The sequence below is a fragment of the Mustela lutreola genome, chromosome 5, assembly GCF_030435805.1.
Source record: "Mustela lutreola isolate mMusLut2 chromosome 5, mMusLut2.pri, whole genome shotgun sequence".
In the NCBI taxonomy this organism is placed as follows: Eukaryota; Metazoa; Chordata; class Mammalia; order Carnivora; family Mustelidae; genus Mustela; species Mustela lutreola.
In genome coordinates this window covers 116,881,145-116,888,341 of record NC_081294.1, presented here as the reverse complement: position 1 = coordinate 116,888,341, position 7,197 = coordinate 116,881,145, and the positions used below count along the sequence as shown (strand labels likewise).

The 7,197-nt window shown below is 34.5% G+C and overlaps 1 non-coding gene across 1 annotated transcript; it reads left to right on the top strand.

Annotated features, from left to right (window-relative positions):
* Positions 1 to 302: 302 nt before the first annotated feature.
* Positions 303 to 466, top strand: LOC131832924 (U1 spliceosomal RNA). Its single transcript, XR_009354266.1, has one exon. It is a non-coding gene; the product is annotated as a U1 spliceosomal RNA (small nuclear RNA).
* Positions 467 to 7,197: the final 6,731 nt, after the last annotated feature.

Sequence of the window (7,197 nt, the reverse complement as noted above, 5' to 3'; positions counted from 1 at the left end):
GAGCTGTGATACACAGGTGAAATTATAAATTGAGTCATTTCCTCTATAGAAAATGGGGCACTTGGAGTATACTCTGGGGGCATAAATCTGTAGCAGGGGATCACCCACACACAGTCCAGGCTGCAGCTGCTCTGGAAGGTTTTCGTTCTGGGACAGTCCCAAGAATTCTAGGAAGCAACATTTATGTCTTGGTCCCTCTGCAACTTCCAGTCTTTTGTCATTTATCACAGCCGTAAACAAAATGGCTCTAAGACACTGAAATGTCTAATAAGAGCTATGCCAGGTTAAAAGCATTTCCCTGAATACTTAAATGGCGGGGGATTTACCGTGATCATGAAAGTGGTTTTCTCAGGGTGAGGCTCATCCATTGCACTTGGAATGCATTGACCTCTGTGATTTCTCCAAATGTAGGAGACTTGACTGCATGATTTGTGGTAGCAGGAGACGCCAATCACATTTGCCCCTGAAAACAACAAGACGCATTTCCTTGAGGCAGATACAGACAGACATTTCTTGGGCTTTATTTCAAAGTTGAGAAGATCGGGTTGAAAGGAAACCAATAACTGGGTATTGTAGGTAATGATTCATGCCGAATCATTAGGAGAAATAACCAGTTTCCACAAAGCACTAAACAATCCCTTGTTGGAGTACGATGGTAATACCAAGGAGAAAGGAAAGTGTGAGGAGTGACTCACATAACGCTGATACTATTTTGACTTGTTCAGCTGTTACTACTAGTGTTTCTAATGGATAATCAAAGCATCAAGACATTAAAACACATTTATAATTGTATGGAAATGGAGCTCTGCCTCTGTAATTTTCTGCCCACCTTAGAGTCAGCCTGTTGATATCCACACCACTTAAACTGTTTCTCTGTTTGATTTGTCCATAGCCTGTGGCAACCATACCATGGTTTTATCCCACAAATAACAATCCTTCTAAATGCCCAGAAAGCTATATGTCATTAAGACCATACAAGTCCACAATAAAAGGGCTAGTACATTCTCTGTCTCTCTGTCTCTGTCTGTTTTTCTCTCTCTCTCTCTCTCTCTCTCTCACACACACACACAAACACACACATTTTCCTTCACATATACTCATGTTTTTTCCTTTTTTTCTTCTTTGGAAAAAATGATAGGTATTAAACAAAGATTAGCGCACTTTTTTTTTTTTTTAAGGCAATGGAAATCTATTTGCGTGTCTGAAAGGCATTTTGATTATACCTAGAATTGTTTACACTATTTCCAAGAGGATATTGGCCCAAGAGCACATTCTGCAAGAGCATGGAATTTTTATTGTTGCTTTAAAAATATTCTATCAAATAATTTCCTGTCAAATTATGTTAAATGTTTTATTTATAAATATTACTTTGTAGCATAATTGTTTAGGAAGTACACCATTTAGTATTCCACTATGTAAAGGAAATAATGATTCTACTTATCAGAATTAATGTTAACCAAATTAATTATGTAGTCCTTAATTATGATTTAAAATAGAGGGCGCCTGGGTGGCTCGGTGGGTTAAGCCGCTGCCTTCGGCTCAGGTCATGATCTCGGGGTCCTGGGATCGAGTCCTGAATCAGGCTCTCTGCTCAGCAGAGAGCCTGCTTCCTCCTCTCTCTCTCTCTGCCTCTCTGCCTACTTGTGATCTCTCTCTGTCAAATAAATAAATAAAATCTTAAAAAAAATACATTTATAAAAAAAAAATCCCTACTAGAAAATACAAAGACATTTTCTGCTTTTCATAAATTCATCAATTAATATCAAGCAATTGTCAGTAATCTATTTCTTTGGATTTCAAATAAGCATTCATCTACTCAGTGCACTAGCTGAGGAAAGGGCAGTTAAAAGACAGTCCACAAAGTGACTCTTAATCTCACAAAACAAACTGAGGGTTGCCGAGGGGAGGGGGTTTGGGAGAAGGGGTTGGGATTATGGACATTGGGGAGGGCATGTGATTTGGTGAGTGCTGTGAAGTGTGTAAACCTGGTGATTCACAGACCTGTACCCCTGGGGATAAAAATATATGTTTATAAAAAATAAAAAAAGTATAAAAAAAAAAAAAAAAGACAGTCCTCTGAGGCTAAAGTAGAAAACTGTATAAATCAATATATATCATCTTGAAACGGAAAATATAAATTAAACGTTACAAAGTAAGAACTCAAAAATTGGCAAGAATGTCTATCATAAGAAGTAATCTATTACAACTAATCTGGACCAACCAGATGCTATCTCTAATAGTATGGAATAATCAGAGGAATTTAATCATTTTCCTATGAACAATTATACAATTAATTGCCTCTCCTGACCTTTCAGTTAAGGTTAGACTCTCATTGATGAAATCTTCATAAAAACAATGCCAATAAAAACCATATTTACACAGGGAGCTCTAAAAGAGATCCTAATACTCACAGCTGAAATCATTTGAGTAAAAATAAAAAAATAACAACAATATTGAGTTTTAACAAAGAATGAGATAATTATCCTTGAGTCTGTATTGATTTTATTTCTTTATTTTCACACTTAGAATTTTTATGTAATAGTATTGACTTTTTCTCTTGATATACAGTTCAGTAAATTTTAATGTGTATATGGATTTGTGTAACCACCACCACAATCAAGATACAGAACAGTTCCAAAACACCATAGAACTCTCCTGTTCTAGCCTTTTATGGTTACTCCCTCCCCAACCCTACATAGGTCACTCACTCACCTGTTCTATATAGGTGACTTTTTTGTTCTTTTTTTTTTCTTTTCAAATGTCATACAAATGGAATGATACAGTATATAACTTCCTAAAACTGGCTTTTCTCACTCTGCCTAATACCTCGCATATGAACAGTTTGCTCTTTTTTGTTGCTAATTAGTATCCCATTTTATATATATGCATAGTTGGTTTTATCCATTAACCCTCTGACGGACATTTGGGTTCATTCCACCTGTTATTTTGTTTTGGAAAATATGAATAGAACTACTACAAATGATGTTTGTGTAAACATTGGTTTTCAATTCTCAAGACTAAATACTCAGGAGCAAGATTTATGGGTCATATGGTAAATCTATCTGTAACTAATAAAAAACCACCAAATTGTTTTCAGCTTATCTGGCTATACCATTTTGTATTCCCACCAACAATTTATGATCTCCACTTTGTCTGCATGCTTGCCAGCCCTTAATATAGTATTTCTTTTTAAATTTAGTCATTCTAATATATGTGTGTAGTAGCATCTTATGATTTTAACTTGCATTTCCCTAAAGCCTAACAAGGTCACACATATTCTCATGTAACTTTTGGTCAACTGTATCTCTTTTTGTTTGTTAAAATCATTTAAATGTACTATTTGTTTTCTGATTGTGGGATTTTAAGAGTTATTCATATATTCTGAATACATTTTATTTATAGGATATGTAATTTGCAAATATTTTTTACCCAGCCTGTAGTTTGTTTTCATTTTCTTAAAGTTTCTTTCACAGAGCAAGTTTTTAAGTTTTGACAAAGGGTAATTTATGTTTTCTTTTTCTTTTATGAATCATGCTTTCAGTACTATATTTAAGACTTCTCTGTCTACTACCTTACCACATGGATTTCCTCTTACATTTTCAACTAAAAGTTTTATAGTTTTATTTACATTTAGAGCTATGATCCATTTTGAGTGAATTTTTGTATGTAAGATATGAGGTTTAGGCTAAAGTTCATTTTTTTATTCTGTTCCTTTCAACCAATGTCATGCTGACTTGATCACATACCTAGATTGTCTTTTTTTTTAATTTTACTTTTTTCCCAATTTTCCAAAATTCATTGTTTATACTTTATATTAAGTCTTAAATCAACATATATAATTCTTCCAAATCTACTTTTATCAGACTGATATAATAAATATTTGAATAAATAAATGCAAAAGTACATTTTTCTTATAGTAGTACTAGAAATAATACAGAAGGAATGAGAAAATCATAAAATTACCACTAGATCACCACAGTAATAATGGCTATAGGCAATATCCATTGATGAATACTAAAACTTTCAGATGGCAAAACATTAAGGAGGATTAGGAAGTCACACGGTCTCTAGGTATCTTCCCAAAATATTTACGTTACAGTAACGATTTAACACATATTTCCAAATTTTCTGTTACTCCTCCCTGAAGGAGGTGGAGCTTAATTCTCCTCCTCTGTAGTAAGAGTTAGATTTAGCAACTCACTTATAACAAATAGAATATGTGAAGGTAAAAATCATAATTTTACTCTGGCAAAACCTGGCAGACAGCACTTAAACCAAGTGATCATGGTTACATTCACCAGTAATAAATCATGCTGATATTGGGTGCTTTTATATGTTGCAGTGAAAAGGACACATCATGTCTGTGGCATATTTTCCAATAATGCATAACCTCAATCTAATCACAAGACAACATCAGACAAACCCAAATGGCCATAAATACCAACCACTACTCTTCAAAGGTGCCAAGGTCATGGAAGATAAGAAAAGACTGAGGGACTGTCACAAACTGGACAGGACTATAGAGTCATGAAGACTAGATGCAACAGGATATTCTGCATTAAATGCAGGGCATGTAAATCCAGTGAAAGAAACTGGTGTTTAAAACACACACACACACACACACACACACACACACACATAAACTCTATAGTTAGGTTAATATCATTGTATCAAGGCTAATTTCTTAGTTTTGCTAAATATACCATGGTTGTGTAAGCTGTTAAGGTTTGGGGATGATTTGTGAAGCATATTATGAATTCTTATAGCTTTTTTGCAATTCTTTTATAAATCTAGTATTTCATAACCAGAAGTTAAAAAAAAAGTTTCCCTTTGCTCAGTTATAAATACCAAGGCATTAGCAAACAAAATATTAGCATTATTTTTATTTATATCCTCTATTAAAGGAATTGAGATAATGATAAAATACTCACAGAAAACTTTTATTTTTCATTAAATTAGTAACAACCAGTAGTGAATAAGAAGTCCATACTGAGTATATATTCTGCTGTTAGAAACTGTATTATATACACTTTAAAGACATATATATTGTTTTTGCCAATATTTTTTCAGTGTTTCCTTCCTTTGATAACAATACCTTCAAGGAACTTCTCTTCCCTGCTCTCAGTTAATTTTGTTTTGGATGTGGCCGATTTAGGGTAGGTGTAGAGTTCAAGACTGGACCTTCAAAGTGTTCTGCAAGCCTGGTGCTAGTGATGGAATCCAGGATGAGTACTTTGCTTTTAGTGGTTTGATCAAGCCTAATGTTGGAACAGCTTTTGAATACCTGGAAAACAACTATCTCTCATTGCACTGAACTATTTTGGTTGACATAATCTTAGTGGTGGAGGTACTGGAACCCCCACGATGGAGATGAAATTGACACAAAGGAAAACAAAGCCAATTAGAGAATGAGAAAGAAAGAGAATAGCTGATCATGATGACATTATTTAAGCTACTTTAGTTATGTCTATTATTCTAGAAAATTGAACCCAATTTTTTCATTTTTTTGAGACAATAAATTTCTTAATTCATTTTTTTATAATTTGGAAGAGGGTTAGTAGAATTAAGTTACATACATTTCACATCAGAGAAAGTCCTTCAAAATTATTGATGTATACATTGGATAGGATAAAGCCGAGGTCCTTATTTGTGATCTGAGATAAAGCAATAGTGATTTCTTTTGAATCTTATTAATTAATCCCATAGCCATTCCAATTAAAGGTCAAGTATAAAATGGCAACCCATCCATCTTTTCAGTTGCACACAGAACAGTAGACATTAGGAAAGAGCCCAAGACACATATCCTGGTAAAGAACAATGCTACCAATCAATGCCATAAAATTATCAGATAACTATGTGTGTAAGATTCAACAGCTAGATAGAATATATTGGAGACCATTTACAAATAAGCCCCAAAAGACTTAACAAGTTCGAAGTAAAGAATCTTAACAATTGCCATAGGATATAAAAAAAAGTGTGTTTATATTTCTAGACCCCAAACAAAGAAGCTATAAAAATAGAGGATTGTATAGAAGACTTTAAGCAAATAAAACCATGCCTCTGCACTCTACCTAGCTACTCAGTGGAAACTTCATGGATTAAGAAAAATGTGTATATCCCATCTGCCTTCTTGTGCAATCTATGCCTTTGGTTCCACACAATTCTCCCAATTAACATACAATGTTATGCTGAGTATATAGCTCACAATTTAAAGTGTAAAAAGAATGGACTGATTCCATTCTTATCAACTTTATGACATATTTAAAAGGAAAACTATCTTTTTGAGAAAAGTTCTCCAAATGGGGGATATATAGTATTACCAAGTCTTTGAAAACCATGATTAGGTATAAGATGACATCCTCAGCATGCAGGTAACCTGATTTTAAAATCAAGAACCACTGGATCTCTTTCAAAGAAATCATTTTAGCACACCTTAAATTGCCCACTCTTGATCAAACCCTTCCCTCCTCACCCTTATTTACCCAAACGGTTCACAAATTAAGTTGCATGAGACTCTGCATGGAAGATTTACAAGAGCACAATAAGGGAACTGGCAGATGTTCTTCCATTCACTCTTTGAGCAGGAAGGGCATGTGGAAATGGCACTGGTTTGAATGACATTTGAAGTAATGGCCTGCCATTCTGCTGGCACTTTTAGTGTTAAGCAAGTGATCTGCAAAGTAAAATGGATTCACAGTTAGAGTCAGCACCAGTGCACAGGTCGCCCGTAAAAATAGAAGATTCCATTATTCTTCAGGCTCCCTAGAGGGAGCAAGGTCTCTAGCATCATTACCAGGACTAAATCTGACTTTTCTACCTCCCCTAATTTCCTCCTAGTAATTATAGGTCAAGCACTCTTTTGTAAATTATAAAACCTTTGTTCTTATCAAAAATGAATAGCTGAGGAAAAAATTGTAGAAAGAGTCCAAGGAAAAAAATTTCAATTAGAAAACCAAGCTAATTTGGTATGACCAAAGACTGTCAGGCATACTGACAGTGCTCTATTATGCAGTCATTTGGGCTCTTTCAAATTAGTTATGTTAATGTCCTGTGAGTGAATGTAACACTTGGATGGGACAAGATTTCTGCAATTAATTTCTGCAGTCAGTGGAGAGACAAGCAAATTTATTTTCCCCCTCTCTGGGAATTGGTAGTGGTGGGTGTGAGGTAGCAAAAGTGCATTTAGGAACAGAGTAC